We start from the raw sequence: 20,835 nt of genomic DNA, 5'->3' as shown, positions 1-20,835 counted from the left end.
TTAGTCAGATCAAGCTAAGTTAGCAACGATTTTGATAGCCCAGCCTGTTAAGTAAACGTCATAATGTCATCGAAGTTTGACGTTTAAAATAACACTTGCACTGTCTGGTCTGGTATCTTGGTCTGACTCTCATGAATTCATAGTCCGTCGAAAAACATGCCGAATTTAGCAAAATCTTTACAATATACAGTTGTGCAAAACCTGTGACCGCTTCTAAGCATTTTGTTACTTCAATTACCAATAGTTATTGTTTAACGTTTGTCAATCGTTACAGATCAAAATCCAGCTATTTAGGCCATAGATTGAAAGAAAAGATGTAATGCTGCACGCTTGAATAGTTTGATGAAAAATGTCGCAGTTTTTTTAAAAATCATCCAGTTTAACTACCTAAACGTCTGTGTTCTGTCATCATTTTTTGTCTCTTTCAACTGTTTAGGGGCCAGTATGGAGTTTTCAAGTACGTGTATGGTAAACAGAGTTAATTAACCCGTTAAAGAGCAAAAAGTAGCCGAGGTAGTGAATTGAAGCTTCCGCGACGCTCGATTGTCTAAGCGATTCATTAAAAAAAATCGGTTTCATTAATTTTGTATTTTTTCATAAATTTTGTGTTTTTTCTACTCAGAACCAGCTCTTTCAATCCTAATGGGATAAAAATGTATCTCAGAGTTTCTGTCCTGTTACCATTTCCCCATATACTTACTTTGTATGGCGACAAATTTTGGGACAGTATTTTTCTCCTATAAGGATTGAAAAGGGCTCGCGATCCTGACTAGAAATAACACAAAAGTGGCAAAAAAACACTTTAAAAAAGTGGCAAGAAATTGAAAAAAAAAAACGCTCGTCTAATGATTTTGGTTAGGAAAAAATACAAAAAGAGGGTCAAAAGTTATGTTCATTCTTATTTACCAGTACATTGCGAATAAATGTGTTTTACCAACCGTAGTATACTCATAAGAATTCTTGACACTCCAATTTATTGGTTAACTGGCCACCAGATAGAAATATACAATACAAATATATTTAGGTATGTTTTCTGGTTCCTCTGGGATGATTGGCTCGATAAATGATACAGAAATAGAACGTGCAGGCTAAGACTTTATTTAAGGGAATGATATGATACATAATAACATATCGCGCCAGTGTTATTTAAACATATATACTGTAATCTGTATATATTATACTATTTTTACCCTTGCATACCTTCGAATAATTTAGCAAAACGTGCACCGGAAAAGCCTTTTTAAACTTCCGATTAACTCAAATGAATTGAGCGGAACCACTTAATTTTAATTGCTTTCCAGGCGTATCATTTCATTTGTTACTTCAATTTCCCAATTGGGTCAGTCTGAGGTCGTTCTAAGACAGTTGATGTTGCTGTGTCTAATGCTGGTTGATAGTGAACTGTTAATAGGCAGGCCGGAAGCTGCTGACCGCAATCGGAATACGAGTAATGAATGCAAGGTGTTTGCGAGATTGGTTTAGGGATATTGATATATGTAATGTGGGCACATTATATGAAGTTTGATTACTTAGTAATTTAAAGTACTAGTTATTTATGTGCATAAATAAAACTAATACACAATTTTACTTAGGTTATTTTAGGCAACGTGATACTAGTATTTGTTACTAATTACTGTTTCTGGGCATATAAGAAATCATTTCGTAAATTAAATAAATTTGGTCTTGTAACCAATATAATAAAAAATATTTTGTTCTGAAAGGGCAACATGATTTTCCCTTGCAAGCTTTAAAATCCAGTTTTTCACATTAGAATTTCGAAAAGCAACAAGTTTTTGTCTCTTAGGGCCGATTTAGACGGCACGCGAACTCGCAAGCGATTTTAATTACATTGCGGACTATTGAGGTTACAACTAATTCGGCGACCGATCAAATACCGCAATGTAATGAAACTCGCATGCGAGTTCTCGCACCGTGTAAATGAGCCCTTAGACAGTAGTGATTTTAAACCAACTGTTAGATATAATAAAATAACACAATTGTGATACTCATACCTCTACTGGCCTCAATTCATGGCACCCATATCTTTCTTCATACCCCGCGATCCTCTTGGTCAGAACCAGAACTTTAGTAAATACTTACTGTTTAAATATTTCTAACATGCAATTCAGCTCCAGTTTAGGACCATTAGTGTCTCCTCAAACGGGTCCACAGATGTTATCACAATCGATTTGTGCCTCGCCGTTCCAACGGTATGTCCAAGCTTATTTTCTGCATCTGAACCATTTTTCTACTAAGGACTTTACCACTGAACCATTAGACCTACTTTTGCTTGGACGTTTTTCGTTGCAACTACCGCAGTTACGTTTGTTTTTTGTAGTTACTCACTTCTTGCTATTTGATTTTGAACTTTGTCAATCGTAACACTGTGTAGTTTTTTGCACGGTTTATTTATCAGAATTTGATATGTTATTGCTTCAATGGCTCCTTGTACTGCACCTAAGTATTGAAAACATGAATGTTGATTGTAGATCAATCTTCATTTTGAAAGTCCACAGCCTAATTACCAATGGGTTGTTAACTGACAATTTAATTGGTGAAACATATAAACGCACACTGAGTGAGTGAGTTATATGAGTAGAATATTGGTAGAATATCATTAATTTAAAATAGACCAATCAGTACGGGCGACCGGCTAATATTCAGTGTGTCTCACTCAGCCTACAAAGTTGATGTTTTTGGATTCGTATTCCGATATGGGATTTTTTGTACGGTCAAAACAAATAGACTGTCATAACAGACAAAATGCATGAAACGAAAATAAATAATAATTTAAGTATGTACCTAATAACCTATACGGAATGAAACAGAAATCGATCAATACTTTGGAAGTACTATTTGGGTTATTAAAGGGCTTGACAGGCAATTGCATAAGCAGTTAATATCTCTGACATAAGAACTTGATTTCACTTGTCAAGTTGTCAGCTTAACAGCTTATCATAGAAAGTAAATAACTAATTTATTTTGTGTAAATTTGGTTAAAGCAAGACGCAAAAAATATAAATATCATTTCATTTAGTAAATGTACTTTATTGGGACAACACAAAGTGATTAAATACAATAAACTTAAATAACAAATAAATAAACTAACTATACTACCTAGTTATATTATAAAACTTAAAATAAACTTATAAATAAAAAAATGCTCCCCAGGTCATCACTGTGTTATACCTAGTGCCCAGAAGACTGGCAGCGTTACCCCTTTGGATGGCCAGACTTAGTCTCTGGCCGAAGTAGCTGCCAGCCCTCTGGTCACCAAAGGCATCCACAAGCCGCTGGGATATCTCTTTAGGCAGAGGTTTCATGCTGGGCCCCCACAGTCCCAGAGTTTCGACGCCAAACGGCGCAAATATGTAGCCCTCGCCGGGAACAGCATATTGATTTTGTTGAGAGAAATTGTATTCTACTTTCCGTTTTTGTATTTGCAAAATAAAACTGATTTGATGGCAAAGAAAGAGAAAGGTGGCATAGACATTAATGTCAAAAAACCATCACTGATGCTTGACATGTACTAATGCCACAAGAGTAAATAATTTTAAAATAAAAACTAGAACAAAATTATAAGAGATAACAGACACCTTTCAAGTTCTGTACCTAACAACTTTCAAGTTTTGCGAAACTGGTCTGACCCTAATAAAACCTAGACCTAACAGCAGTATACTTGATCGAAGGAAAATCTGGGGGCACGGACCAAGTTGAATAAAAGAGGCACAGGCTTACCCTCTTGGCTCGAAAGCATTCAGGGCATTTTCGATCCCATTCTAACTTCGTTATGGATAACCAAGTCCAGTAACTAAGAGGGCATAATTATCCTAAGTTATATTCTCAATTAATTACATGTTAATATTGTCTTCGGATACCGTGACGTGATAGTTACTCATGGCTCATTAAAATTGAAATAAATCTATGTGAAAGGATTATATCGCATAAAATGAATTTAAAATACATTATAGTATATTATATAGCCTAGCTTAGCCAGCCTTATAGGCACCTTTCGGCAGGGGATAGACCTGGCGGACTTTTCATGTTTCTTTATTTTATTAGATTTAATTTAGTTAGTCTATATTTATTCATTTTGTATGTTAGTTAAAGTTTAACTTAACATTGTTTAATTGTTTAACAAAGTTTTATTATATAAGATACATGTTTATGTAGATTAAGAATTATTGCAAGTCAAAGTTTCTTAATTTTGTCACTATACACGATAACTGATCTGGGGGCCTAGCTAAGATGTAAATCGTTTGCGCCGTAGCGAACGAAACACTAATGCCTTTCTACTCTTCCATATTAGTGCGAGAGACGTTTCTTTTGCTACGACGCAAACGATTGTCATTTTGGCTAGGCCCCCTGATCTGACTCGTCGATTATCATCTAAGGTACTTCTATATATAATAATCGACTTGGTTTAACATAAACTCTTAAATCCTACTCAATTAACTAGACTGGTATAGAATTTTTATTACCTACTTATTTCACTGAGTCATGAATTGTAATAGAATTCCAATTAGATTTTCAGATTTATGGCAACTTGATAGGTATTAATTAAATAATTATACCATATGCATTAATCATTAAGCCAAAGCACATCGCTGAACAGACCGCATAAGGGTTTTCGCGGCATGTTCTGTGGACTACTTATTTTTGCATTTAAAAATATTACATACCGAGACACTTAGAGTTGAAAACTTAAAAAAATACAATATACGCTAACATACTATTTAGGTATATTTATATTTCTAATTACTACAGTATGGTACGTACATAATTGTAATTTAACAGGAAGGTTGACAACCATTTCTCTATACACATCTTCTCGTCTTGTTTCTGACCACTCTGTCACGCTTGTATTTGTGACTTTTATCAAATAAATCGAGTACTATTGCATATCTTTCTAGCTGTAGATTATAATTTACATGAGAAAAAATAAAAAATAAAGTTCTTCTCATACAAAAAACTACACTCTGTCACATTTTGGGGACGAAAAACAAGAGGTCGCGGTTGTCTGCAAGAGATCGCTTTTTAACGATAAGACCGCCTGTTGTTACCTGGTTCTATTTTCCTTTAAAATTTATTTGTAGTTTTACATGTATGTAAAATGTATAATTGTTGGTGCAATAAAGAATATTTACTTACTTACAACGAAAATAATGTTGACCCAGTCCCCATTTTCCTTCTGGGTACTAAAATATAGAAAACATTCATAGAAAATACTCAAAATCTCAAAAGTCAAACATAGTTAAATACATCAAATTGTGTAAACATGTTTTCAATTGAATACTACGTTTGTATGGAAAAGGAGTCATTCACTATCCTCTTTAAAAAATACTACCATAGAACAAGATAACTCTGCAGCGATTTTGATAGCATGTACTATGCAAGTTTTATTTTGAACGTCAAACTTCTATGAAATTATAACGTACAAATGACATTTGCACAGTCTATGCTATCAAAATCGCTGCAGAGTTATCTTGGTCTAACTCTATTTGAATTTCTAAAACATACTATTTGAATAAGTAGTTACATCACCTTTAATGCTTAAAGGCCAATAATCAGATAGCCCACATGATTGATTTAAATGACCGCTCCAATTTTAAATGACTAAATTGTTGATGGAATTTGTAGTTCGGAATGATTTATGGCTCGTTGTGAACGGGTCAGTGACATTGACACTGTTAGCGCGACCTGACCAGCTGGACTGGACGTGGACCACTAGGTGGAGGTCACACATGACCACAGGCATATGTCAGAGGCCAAAATTGTATCGAGAAAGTGACAGAACTGGACTTTGCTACGATTAAACTACCATATCGCTACTTTTGTGAACTGGAGCATTCGATTTAAAAGTGGCATTTTTTCAACCGATAAACGTCATTTTAAACACTGACAGATCGGTATCGCATCGCTGTGACTTCTTAGAAGCATTGTTTGTATCGGGCCGTTATTGTTCACAATAAAATATAGTAATATAATAGCGCCTTTTGTAAAAGTAGCTATAACCACATAAAAGTGAAAGTATCCACATCACTTTTTAAACAAAACAAATAAAAAAAAATTCATATGAGTCCGTAATTCATACTTTTATATTTTTACCCAACAGTGATAGTATTGATATTTTGAAATCAATACATCGCACAATAATGACTAAAGTATCGATGAATGGCTTAAGAGTCCTTATTCCTACAGACGAGCGTATTTTGTAAAATGCTTCCTTTTTCATTCAAGATTACGACGTAACTATTAGTATTTATTCAAAAACTGGTAACGTACTTAAATAATCGTTTCCTAAACTAGCGGCTCCAACAGTTCAAATTTTCATTTTCTCTTTTAAACCTCTTTTTTAATTAGTTTTTTTGGGAGTCTTTTCCAAATTTTGCAGTGAGATGTGGCGTTTCGGTTCTCAATTTTGCTGTAAACAAGAATCATTTGGTACATGAATGACTACAATTTGATTCAACATATCTCGTACGAGGGGCTGGAATGATTAACAATCGAAGATTCATTTGAAAAATCTGATAAAATACCTTCCGAGTTTTCTTCATTTTTTTGGCGAAAACAGGGTTTTATTATTTTTTTTTCCGCAAATTGTACGCATATTTTGCTTTAAAAATAATATTATAGCAAACTGTAACTTTATGTTAACCTATAAAAAAAAAATCGTAACTATGGGACCTACATTGCCGTAAATTTATATTTTTTTAAAACACGTATAAATCACGCAGCAGCGACGCCCCGCTCTCAGTCCGCGCGGAGCGCGCTTAGAGGATGGACCTGTGCTCGATTGTCAGGCATTCGTTGCGATCGTAATCAGCTACGGAGTTCCGAGAAGTGCTATATACTGCGATTAGAAAATCTTAATAAAAGTTCATTTTTTACAGTATGCCTAACAGACTCGCTTATTGATGGATTTTCAGTGTTACTTTTTTTTTAATACTAAGTCGGTGGCAAACAAGCATACGGCCCGCATATGTACGCCTGCAACTCCAGAGGAGTTACATGCGCGTTGCCGACCCTAACCCCCTCCCGCCCCTCGTTGAGCTCTGGCAACCTTACTCACCGGCAGGAACACAACACTATGAGTAAGGTCTAGTGTTATTTGGCTGCGATTTTCTGAAAAACGCATTTTCACTTGAAATTACGTTAGGGTTTGCATTATTATTTTTGACCCGGATGAAGTCCAAGTTCTCATGATTGAGTCAGGAGTTGGTCACCAGAACTCCTAATCTACTAATTATAATCCCATCGTGTTTGGGCTCAAAAGATTTGCCCTGACGAACACCATCGATCTAGATGAGGTCCAGGGTCTCATGATGGAGTCAGGAGTTGGTCACTAGAACTCCTAATCTACTCATTATAATTCCATCGCGTTTGGGCTCAACAGAGTTGCCCTGATGAGCACCTTCAATCTAGATGAGGTCCAGGGTCTCATGATGGAGTCAGGAGCTGGTCACCAGAACTCCTAATCTACTCATCATAACTCCATCGTGTTTGGGTTCAATAGAGTTGCCCTGACGAGCACCATCAATCTAGATGAGGTCCAGGGTCTCATGATGGAGTCAGGAGCTGGTCACCAGAACTCCTAATCTACTCATCATAACTCCATCGTGTTTGGGCTCAATAGATTTGCCCTGATGAACACCATCGATCTAGATGAGGCCCAGGGTCTCATGATGGAGTCAGGAGTTGGTCACCAGAACTCCTAAACTACTCATCATAACCTCATCGTGTTCGGGCTCAATAGATTTGCCCTGACGAGCATCATCAATCTAGATAAAGTCCAGGGTCTCATGATGGAGTCAGGAGTTGGTCACTAGAACTCCTAATCTACTCATTATAATTCCAACGTGTTTGGGCTCAAAAGATTTGCCCTGATGAGCACCATCGATCTAGATGAGGTCCAGGGTCTCATGATGGAGTCAGGATTTGGTCACCAGAACTCCTACTCTACTCATCATAACTCCATCGTGTTTGGGCTCAATAGAGTTGCCCTGACGAGCACCTTCAATCTAGATGAGGTCCAGGGTCTCATGATGGAGTCAGAAGCTGGTCACCAGAACTCCTAATCTACTCATCATAACTCCATCGTGTTTGGGTTCAATAGAGTTGCCCTGACGAGCACCATCAATCTAGATGAGGTCCAGGGTCTCATGATGGAGTCAGGAGCTGGTTACCAGAACTCCTAATCTACTCATCATAACTCCATCGTGTTTGGGCTCAATAGATTTGCCCTGATGAACACCATCGATCTAGATGAGGCCCAGGGTCTCATGATGGAGTCAGGAGTTGGTCACCAGAACTCCTAATCTACTCATCATAACCTCATCGTGTTCGGGCTCAATAGATTTGCCCTGACGAGCATCATCAATCTAGATAAAGTCCAGGGTCTCATGATGGAGTCAGGAGTTGGTCACTAGAACTCCTAATCTACTCATTATAATTCCAACGTGTTTGGGCTCAAAAGATTTGCCCTGATGAGCACCATCGATCTAGATGAGGTCCAGGGTCTCATGATGGAGTCAGGAGTTGGTCACCAGAACTCCTAATCTACTCATCATAACTCCATCGTGTTTGGGCTCAATAGATTTGCCCTGATGAACACCATTGATCTAGATGAGGTCCAGGGTCTCATGATGGAGTCAGGAGTTGGTCACCAGAACTCCTAAACTACTCATCATAACCTCATCGTGTTTGGGCTCAATAGATTTGCCCTGACGAGCATCATCAATCTAGATAAAGTCCAGGGTCTCATGATGGAGTCAGGAGCTGGTCACCAGAACTCCTAATCTACTCATCATAACTCCATCGTGTTTGGGTTCAATAGAGTTGCCCTGACGAGCACCATCAATCTAGATGAGGTCCAGGGTCTCATGATGGAGTCAGGAGCTGGTCACCAGAACTCCTAATCTACTCATCATAACTCCATCGTGTATGGGCTCAATAGAGTTGCCCTGACGAGCACCATCAATCTAGATCAGGTCCAGGGTCTCATGATGGACTCAGGAGTTGATCACCAGAACTCCTAGTCTATTCATCATAACTCCATCGTGTTTGGGCTCAAAAGATTTGCCCTGACGAGTACCATCGATCTAGATTAAGTCGAGGGTCTCATGATGGACTCAGTAGTTGGTCACCAGAACTCCTAATCTATTCATCATAATGGTAATTTGATGGTGCTTGTCGGAGTAAATCTATTGAGCCCAAACACGATGGAGTTATGATAAATAGATTACGAGTTCTGGTGACCAACTCCTGACTCCATCATGAGACCCTGGACTTCATCTAGATCGATGGTACTCGTCAGGGCAAATCTTTTGAGCCCAAACACGATGGAATTATAATGAGTAGATTAGGAGTTCTAGTGACCAACTCCTGACTCCATCATGAGACCCTGAACATCATCTAGATTGATGGTGCTCGTGAGGGCAAATCTATTGAGCCCAAACACGATGGAGTTATGATGAGTAGATTAGGAATTATGGTGACCAACTCCTGACTCCATCATGAGACTCTGGACTTCATCTAGATCGATGGTACTCGTCAGGGCAAATCTTTTGAGCCCAAACACGATGGAATTATAATGAGTAGATTAGGAGTTCTGGTGACCAACTCCTGACTCCATCATGAGACCCTGAACATCATCTAGATTGATGGTGCTCGTGAGGGCAAATCTTTTGAGCCCAAACACGATGGAATTATAATGAGTAGATTAGGAGTTCTAGTGACCAACTTCTGACTCCATCATGAGACCCTGAACATCATCTAGATTGATGGTGCTCGTGAGGGCAAATCTATTGAGCCCAAACACGATGGAGTTATGATGAGTAGATTAGGAATTATGGTGACCAACTCCTGACTCCATCATGAGACCCTGGACTTCATCTAGATCGATGGTACTCGTCAGGGCAAATCTTTTGAGCCCAAACACGATGGAATTATGAGTAGATTAGGAGTTCTGGTGACCAACTCCTGACTCCATCATGAGACCCTGGACTTCATTTAGATCGATGGTACTCGTCAGGGCAAATCTATTGAGCTCGAATACGATAGAATTATAATGAGTAGATTAGGAGTTCTAGTGACCTACTCCTGACTCCATCATGAGACCCTGGACTTCATCTAGATTGATGGTGCTCATCAGGGTAAATCTATTGAGCCCAAACTCGATGGAGTTATGAGTAGATTAGGAGTTCTGGGGAGTTCTGGTGACCAACTCCTGACTCCGTCATGAGACCCTGGACCTCATCTAGATCGATGGTGTTCGTCAGGGCAAATCTTTTGAGCCCAAGCACGATGGAATTATAATGAGTAGATTAGGAGTTCTGGTGACCAACTCCTGACTCCATCATAAGAACCTGGATGGACTTCACTCGGGTCAAAAATAATAATACAAACCCTAACGTTATTTCAAATAACACTGAAACTCTATAGCACTAATGTGCGCAAACGATTGGCATCTTGACTACGCAGCATGGGTGCGTAGCCACCATGCCAATCGATACGACAACGAAACACTATCTGTCTCACTCTCGTACTAATATGCACAAACGATTGGCATCTTGGCTGGGCAGCATGGGTGCGTAGCCAACATGCCAAACGTTTACGATACGACAAGGAAACACTATCTGTCTCTCTATCGCACTAATATGCGCAATCGATTGGCTTCTTGGCTAGGTATCACGGGTGCGTAGCCAACATGCCAATCGTTTACGATACGACAACGAAACACTACTCTCTCTCTCTCTATCGCACTAATATACGCAAACGATTGGTATTTTGGCTAGGCACTAAGCAAGTGTGTGGCCAACATGCCAATCGTTTACGATACGACAACGAAACACTATCTGTCTCTCTATCGCACTAATATACTTTATTTATACCTGCAGTCATTTAGTAACTTCTTCATTTTCCATTGGTGTGAAAGAGACAGAATAAAGAGCAAGGGTTATAGTACACTCTGTAGTCTGTACACTTAGTAGTAGTGTACATAAAAAAAAAAAAAAAAACTACTGTGCATATACAATAAAATAAAGAGTGCCCATATGATATCATATGACACTAAAATTAATGTTGCTTGAAATTATATTGAAAACTATCAAGATTATTCTAGTCTGCATTGAAACGCGCGTCGCGTTGCCGGCGCTCGCGTACCGAGCGCCAACGCCATCTATCGAGCGTTATTTCGTGAAATCGGAGAACGCTCCAAGGATTAAGGGCTCTTAAATGTACAAAGAGCCGGAGGCGTGCGCGGGCGCCGGCCGCCCTTACAATTATCGATTTGGTAACCACTTAATTATGTTTTTTTGGTAATTGCCAAGTACTTATTTAGATTTATCGGTTCATTTGGTTGCTGTTACAAATTGGATCAGTGGTTTTTTAATGGAAAACTATTGCTTGAAAACAAATATATAACAAGGTATTAAGTTATGCAAATTGATTTGTGGAACGAAATAGAAATGATATTACTCGCTACATTTTACTGTTTGACTTGCTAATTGCGCTTGGTTACAATAATGAACCATTATATATAAACATTAGCGATATTTAAATAATAAATACTTATATAATTATTTTAATTGTAATGAATTCCTAGTTTTCACTTGAATACTATATTATGTTGAACTATGTGTTTATTTTAGTAATTAGTTTTTAGAATATCAACTATGTTGCTACGCCCTGACAGGGTAACCATGCATGTATTTAATACATGTTAACACCTGAATGTAACCATTGTTCTGTTATAAACGAAACTAAATTCAATGAAATGAAAAGTAATTATTTAGGGAATGTGGTATTAAAAAGCATTTAGCACAACATAAGTTCAACAGGCAATGCTCAAACAACTCGTCTATAATTGCAAACTTCCATAGCCCATTAAGACCACAAAAAGGTTTAATGTATGCGCGCATGTCAGCTTTCTTAATAACCTAGCTATCAAACGTTATCAAGTCAGATACAGCCTTTTTAGATTTATCAAAAGTATTAAACAATAGCGTCAGGTACCCGACGCTTTTTTGGAATGTCCCCTCACGGGTCCACCAGGCAGATATTTGCCCTGGAGCTATTTTATCAGGCTTAAGCGGTGAAGGGAAAAGACCGAGCGTGTTTGGGGGAAATGACCGACTTATGTTTCTTTCAGTAGGAGTAGCAGAGAAAGCGCTATTATTGTTAGTCCTTGTCACAGTCTATATTTGGGCAATAAATAACCCAACCAAATTATGTAGATTGTTTTTTGTATGTTGTCAGGAATGTTAAAACCTTTTTTTTTTTTTTTGTCGCATCGCGTATGTCCCTCACGGACGCACGCGTAGAGCACATCTATAGCGAGGTTTAGACTAGCAAGAATACGCATGCAATTTACATTACATTGCGGTATCTGGTAAAATTTTTGAATGCAGTTTACTTTAGTAGTCGGCAATGTAACGTAAATTGCATGCAAGTTCTTGCTAGTGTAAGCCACGCTTATAAACCATCTATGGCTTGCCTACATACTTACGTCAACTCCGGCGTCATAAGTGGGCTGTCCCGGAACTATTTAATTATATGACAATACACTTTATCCAGAAATCCGCAAACGGTACCTACCGAACGTACGACCTCCATTTTTTTTGTCAATCATTATGTAATCGTCATCTAACGGAGTAGATTCAAATGACAATTCTAAATTTATACATCTAGGTATCGTGCTTTCTTGTGCCTAATAAATATTTCAAAAAAAAAACTTAAATAAAGTTCTACTTACATTAATACAACTAAAGTTTCAGATTTATAATCCTAAATATCAATCTAAGTATAGATACTTAGATCGACATTTAAGCTAATAAAAATTGTTAAACTGACAGGCCAATTCAAACGTACAATAGCATCAAAATTATATTTGAATCAGGTTATTTAGTTATCGTGCGTCTAGCCTGCGCCAATATAGCTATGTACATATAGATAACTAATTAGGATGCATTAAGGAGTATTTGTCTTAGTTAGCAAATGCCGGCCACTAGAAAGACTGGACGACAATAAACTTTACCTGAAATAACATTTTTTTAAACACCCACTTTAAGTGCCATACTATTGGTTATCACCTTTGTGTTATCTCTCACCGCCTGCAAGACGTACAAAAAAATTTTTCGCCCTTAAGGTGGTTCACCACGAATGTACCAGCGAAATGCACGATAACGACTCTCAGTTACAGCCGGGTTCCAGAGATATATATTTAAAAATAATGCTTCGTTAGTATAGGATAATATCACGACAAGTGCTGATTACCCAGAGAAATCCATAAATACAAAACCGTGAGTGGAGGCTTTGGTATGTAGCTTACACTTCCTTCCTCGTCAGACTTACTAACCGGACGCGGTAATTTCAAAACCTTGAAGTCGTTCATAATTAACCTTGAGGAATTGAAACTTGAAATTACAAAGTAATGTAACATGCCGCTAATCACACTTCATTCATTTCATTCATGACCACACATCCTATAGATGCATTCACACGAATTAGCACCAGCATCTATAAAAAAAACCGGTCAAGTGAGGGTTCGTTTACTTCGCGCACTGAGGGTTCCGTACAAACTTTCAATTTTCTCATGTAACTATAATCACCTCTTGAACTTTGACCAGAAGCAAACTAAGCATAATTGTGTACAGCGCCATCTATGGGCAAATTGGCTAACTAATTTGCGCGATCTGTATGTGTGTTGGTTTTTCAGGGATAATTCTTTATCATGTTAACCGATTTCAACAATTTTTGTTTTATTTGAAAGAAAGTGTATTTAGTGTAATCTCAATAGGAATATAATAAAGGAATTTCAAGTATAATATAGTAGTATAAAAAGAACGGTATTTAATTGAAAATTAAATTATAAAATGATTTTTGATAATTAAAAAAGTTATCAAGATAGAAGTCTGATTTTATTTTTCTTGTAATTTTTAGTTCATACATTATTTAGGTAAGTATTTAATTATGTAAAACCCTTCTGTAAAAGGCCCAAGAGGCAAAAACGCTTTCTTTACTTCTAAAGAATTGACAGTTTTGTAATAGTGGCCGAACACGCATATGTCAGTCACGAGGCAATGTACGATAACTTTAATGTTGGTTTATTCGGTAAAAGTAACTCGATGGCCGTGACAAATTTAAAACTCGTTATCGTTTTCATAATTTCGTTCAATCGGAAATAGACATATTTATTTTATACCGTAAAAATATGTCATACTTGAACAAATATTTATGATACGATTACGTCTGAAAATACCGATACGGACAAAGTTCCAAAAATTTGTATACACTACCCTAATATATGGGCCATAAAGTCGTGTATACATATTTTGGAACTTCGATCGTGTCGATGTTTTCAGACGTGACTGTACCTATTTTTAAACTCAAGGTTGTACGTTGTACGTATGAGCTCAACGAGGGTGCGGAGTGTTATGGCTTCTCTACACGATGGCCCAGCATAGGCCAGTCCTAGGGACGCATTTATGCGTTAGGGGGAGCAAGTGATATTGCTATCTCATTTAACCGCATATCTGCGTCCTACACTGGGCCATCGTGTAGAGGAGCCCTTAGGGTCGGCAACGCGCATGTAACTCCTCAGGAGTTGAAGGCGTACATAGGCTACGGAGACTGCTTACCATCAGGCGGGCCGTATGATTGTTTGCCACCGACGTCATATTAAAAAAATACAAGATGCCCTCATAGTTTGTTTCCTACTGCATTTAGTTAAAGAATAAGTACAGGTGTATCTTAACGTAAAGCAATAACTCAAACCCGTTAATATTTAGATCATACTGAACTACTTTTACTATGCGACCAACCCCGACATCGCGAAAAAAAAAAAACTCTCCCACTCTCCACAATCATTTTTACAAACATGAAAAAATATACCATTCGTTCTCCCTATTTTGTACAGTAAGCGTAGCCGGTACTATTTTACTTGCTAATGTACGATTTGAGGTTTGTTTTGCGGTTTTAAAAATTCCTCATTCGATTCGGACAGCGTTTGTTACAATCGATTGCCTTAGCAATAACGCAATGTAGAAGAAATAATTAAATACTCGTGACCAAGACAATTACCAAATAAAACTGGGACACCCACATGTCGTTACTTAACTTAAACCATAATAATTTAAATGGGCACCTTGTCAAGTTATTGTTTAAAGAGAAGCAGTTGTTAAGAGGGAAGAATAGCTTTGCAATCCTAGCGAAATAACGGTACGTTTTCTATGAAATTCGATTTAGGGAGAAAACATTTTCCACTAATTGTATCTTAACAAATCACTTTGATTTTGACGTCGATCGCTTAAGCATATTATATTCTAGGATTATAGGTTTCGCTTTAATTACCTAGTTTTTCATTGTGTGAAGATTATTGTCGTATGGTTACTCTAACAATTACTAATACAACAATCGAGGTACTTGCACAGGTACTCTGATCTGACCGATCCTTCACGATGTTCTGGTTGTCCGCCTCGGCCCAAGTGAACGAACCTGTCCAACCTGGGCGGCTACCGGGAAAATCGAAATTCGTCAATTGTGGGCATTTTTTCTCTGTCACTCTAATTACGTCTTAGTGAGAGTAAAAGAGAAAAATCCCCGCAATTTGCGAATTTCGGTTTTCGCGGTAGGCCCCCTGATCCGTGTCCCCAATACCTACCGAGTTGCCAGTAGTATAATGTTATTTTCCCACCTACCCTGTAGTTATCGGGGTAACCCATAAATGTTCCACATTAAAATTATTATTCAACTGCTATCTTTAATTGAAACAAAAATAAATCATGACATTTGTACCAATAATATAGTAAAATATCATTGAGAATAGAAAATACGTAGAAGTGGATAACCGTTTTTTTTCTTTTTGTATAGACGATCACGTGATCTCAGTTGATCGTGATTTATGATTTGGTTACGTTTGTTATGATATTTTCTCCGGCTCTAAAAATAACTGAACTGGTATATCGCCTATACTAATAACAAATAGTTTACTTACTCTACTCTCTATCGAGATATAATAAGAATAATTATGTTTTATTTAATAATAAGAATCCTACGAACTGTTCATAGATCGTGTCATTCACTAAGACTCGTACATTAACTCGTATAGTCATGTTATAAAAGGTTAAATTTGACAAATCTGCGCGTCATCACGAATTATACGAACTATACGATTATGGGCTATATTTCACTGCAGAATCAAACATTTGTGTGGAACTCGTATTTATTTACAGAAATCATCCGCAAAATAACATTTCCCAATCAAACGAACAGGTTGTTGTTACCTTACAAATACTAGAAATACGGATCAAACAATATCTATTTGTCATAGTTTCGTAACAAAAAACCTCATTTACTATATAGTCACGAGTTTTATGATAAAAATCTTACGAGATTATTCTTTCTGCTTATAAAGATGATTTATGGCTTAAATATGATAATAAGTAGACATATCTAATAATTAAGTTACCCGTTATATTTTGTATAATTTAATAAATAACAAATTTTATAAAAACTGTAAGTAGGTAAAGTCTATTATGGTAGACGAAAATGTAGAGAAAGTTTTTTTTTAAACCAATTACTTAAAAGAATTATTAATATCAAAATGCTACTATACAGCTAACAATTATTTATAGAGTTTATTTTATGAATTTTATAGTTACTTAAATATACTTTTAACTGATAATTCAAATAAATAATAAATAAATATTATAGGACATTATTACACAAATTGACTAAGTCCCACAGTAAGCTCAATAAGGCTTGTGTTGAGGGTACTTAGGCAACGATATATATAATATATTCATATTTATAAATACTTAAATACATAGAAAACATCCATGATTCTGGAACAAATATCCATGCTCATCAGTCATCATACGAACAAATGCCCTTACCAGGATTTGAACCCGGGACCATCGGCTTCATAGGCAGGGTCACTACCCACTAGGCCAGACCGGTCGTCGAAAAACATATATGATCTGACATTCGATTGATACTCTTATGTTACTCTTGATTCAATGTATGTAATTCATTATATATTTTTTTTATTATTCTGTATATTAGTACTATATAATATGTAAAAATGTAGACTTAAGAATGTTGCAGTACCCATGTTGTATCACGGTTACGGTACTTTACAATATAGAACTGCCGTTTTAAATCATTTTTATTCATTTTTAAGCTACGCTAATGTGTTATCTAATGATATTGACAGTTTTTATTAAGTTAAATGGATAATTAATTGCTCTCCAAGTTCAAAGTGTTGTTGCATCATCTTATTGGGGTTCCGCAGCTACAATACCGTAAACGACCCATTGGCATTCGTCATATTTTGTGTTACACCTAGGAAATGTTACAAATTCAGAAACTATAAAATTAATATTATTTCTAGAGATTTTGAAGTAAGTTTAATATATTAAATCAATCATTTCAGAAAACATAGAATGATGAATAGCAGAGAAAGTAAATTAAATACTTATTCGACTAAATTTGGCCTTGTGAAGTTATCGTCTAAAAACTACCCACCGTTATATTAATGATAGGTACGCGTTTTGTATTATATTAACTAACGGCCCGATTCAAAGAATGATTAAGACATGTTTAAGATCTTGGAAAGATCTTTAAAAGATCGATAACTAAACGACATGTCAAAATTGACGTTTATTTTGATTCCGCTGTGATCCCCATAAGATCTGTCTACGATATTTCTAACGTCAAAGTGACATTGGTTGCCCGAATCGAGCTGTTTCTGTCAATTATACGTCATACAAACGATATCTAAATGAAAACTTATCTAAACCAGAACTTATCGTTATCGTATCTCATTCTTCGAATCGCGTCGTAAGGCACGGAACCCTCTATTGTCACATCGCCACACGCATTAGGCCAGTTTTATCAACAACAGTTGCGTCGCGATCTATTTCTCTAACGATCCAAAAGCAAACATTGCGAACTAGTTTTAATAGTGCTATTCATAAATCATTTTAGTGAGTCTATCAATTCGCGATGGTCATTAAAATACCTGCGATGGCTATTCCGTTAAATAATCCTAATATTACGTGATGTGAGATGTAAAATTGGTCCACATTTTGCAATTAAATTACGCCACTACCACTACGTTCCGATAGTTTTGCATTATTTAATTGACAGTTATCTTGAAGCGTAAACTGATATGAATATAGGTGTTTTATGTATCAGGACATAATTATGTACTTATCTTATTCCGTCATTTACATACTTGTTTTGAAATTTTACTTAACATATACGTTTAATAGCCTAGCCTGTACTTCGTTTTTTTTAGCATTAAGCAGAAGTAAGCGTGCAATTCTATCAGGCTCTTTAATTGTCAATAACAATGGAATTATCTAGTGTATTATGGTCAATACTTAGAGTTGCCATACGTCCCGTATATACGGGACTGTCACCGTATTTAAGTATCGCGTCCCGTATTTTTACCCCTCACACTCACCTCTGTTTAACCACATTGTTTTTCTATACCTGTGTGAGTTAAAGCTTTGGCAATATGTATTGGCATACCCTATTGTCCCGTATCCGTTCCGAATAATTATAGCAACCTTATCAATACTAAAAAACCGCAAAAAGAGCTCGATTTGGGACCTCAAGTTCTTTCAAATGCTAATAAAAAACGAAGTATAAGTAATAGTAGTAATCCTGCCTGCGAAGCATGAGGTCCCCTTCCCGAATCCTGGAAAGGGCATTTATTTGCAAACTTATCACGAATATTTGTTCCCGAGTTATGGATATTATAATAAATAAATAAAAACTAAAATAAAAATTATTTGTTCGTTAGCATACATGCTTTTTACAATATTAGGATAGATGTCTCTCTTTAAGTATTCAGAGATACTTGTGATGAGAGACACCGCTCTTCCGCAGTAAAGTATCTTAACTAACAAAGGTGATACAGATTAACTTAAAATACAGAAAATGCTATTTCCTATATCATTACTACATTATGAGTTCTAGAGCTATTATCAATGTTACCATTACAGTCGACGAGTAGAAAAACATACTTTGCCTTAGAACGATAAAAATATAGTAAAAGACACACCTGAACGAACAAATTAGAGTTTAATTGTGGACCATAGTTGGGAGCTTTGTTCTATAATTGGATGGTTTTACGGTTTTAATTTAATATACCTACCTACTAACAGGAATATACCTATCAAGTCCTTACGAGTAAATAATACCTACCCACAGCGGCGTAGAGTATATGTTTGCCGCCCGGGGCCGATCAGAAATTTTCCGCCCCAATTTACGACCAACATCACTTAGACAAGTCGTAAGTTCAGTCACAAAGATTTTTACTGATAAAAAAGTTATAGGTACAGTTTTTACAGTTTATTCTATTTAATTTTCGAAGGAAATGGTTTAAATTTATTATTTTACTTTATTAGGTACACTAAACAGATATCGTACAATATCATGAAAAACATACAATTGCATATGATGGCTTAAAAATTAGCACGAGATTCATAACAAGTGTACACACCATGCTTTACAAGTAAGCGCAAATGTATAAAAAATCATGAAAAAAATACGCGGCCTCTTTAAGGTGATTTTGATCCCTATTTATATTTTTTTCTGTTTTACATGGTTGAATCGTACATAAAACAAATGTTGGGTCTTTAATCTTTCCTTAGATACTTAAATCATGTGTATTGGACTGGCAAAATTGCAACTATACATGTTTTACCAAACCTACTCGTTGAATGGTAGTCAAAAATAAGCATGTTACTGAAAAGTACCCTAAGTATGAAGGTATTAGCTGAAGTATAAACTTGTCGAAGAACTAAATGCTGGTGATAAAATAGCGTTATAATAAAGTAGGTTCATATAAATAAACAATTGTACCTATTTTATTTATGTGACACTGATTTTTAGTCCCTTTTGTGAAGTATATTTTTTCACAATCCAGCCGCGTATTCGCGTCTAACGACAATCCCAAAGTAAACAAGTAGTAAATAAAGTCGCGATCTAAATTTTAAAACAATTATAATACGTTTTGATCATATAAAACAAGCTTTCAAATCATGGCTAACTTTTATTATCAAAAACTTTGTATTACATATTATCAGTCAAAACCTTTGTGACATAACATATGACCTGACTAGACAAAGTTGGGTAAAAGTGGTAAAATACAAAAATATGTTCAAAAACCAAAACTCGACTACTGAAAATCTGGCTCATAAAAGCATGAAAAAAGAAAAAAATCTCATCTGAAGTAATCACGGAGAAAATATTGCATATTTACATCTTTTAAATAAAGAAATACAATTTAACATAATTTACTAATTTTTGAATACACTGTGGGAACGAGTAACCCGACAGACTTTAACCACGTATTGCTGACGTCATACGTTTTGATCAAATTCGACAAAAATGTGTGTGTATTTGCACACGACACGTTATTTATTTTTACATCTTGGTAAAAAAAAAACATTACAGCGAATGTAATTGTTATTTGCTTTACGTTGTTGTTAACCACTCGTACTAATATTGATAAACGGGCAAGCGAAAGATTCAAAAATTGAAGTTCGAGCGGTGGAATCGTGACCGTTGCGAGGGTTTCAGGGTTAAACAGACTTTGCCTCCGAGTAAACACAACATTTTTCACCACACCAAAGCGAGGAAAATACTAACTATGAAATTAAATACCAATAAAATCAAACCAAATCAAATTCAAATGAACGTAATAATACATTTATCATTGGAAATGATAATTTAAAAGTAAACAACACTAGGTAACAACTTACAATTTGCATCTGATTAGTTGCCTCACATGCATGTGGATAAAATTCAACTTTCTCCTTC

This window comes from Cydia pomonella, chromosome 9, assembly GCF_033807575.1.
Source record: "Cydia pomonella isolate Wapato2018A chromosome 9, ilCydPomo1, whole genome shotgun sequence".
Taxonomy (NCBI): domain Eukaryota; kingdom Metazoa; phylum Arthropoda; class Insecta; order Lepidoptera; family Tortricidae; genus Cydia; species Cydia pomonella.
This window is presented reverse-complemented; position numbering follows the sequence as displayed.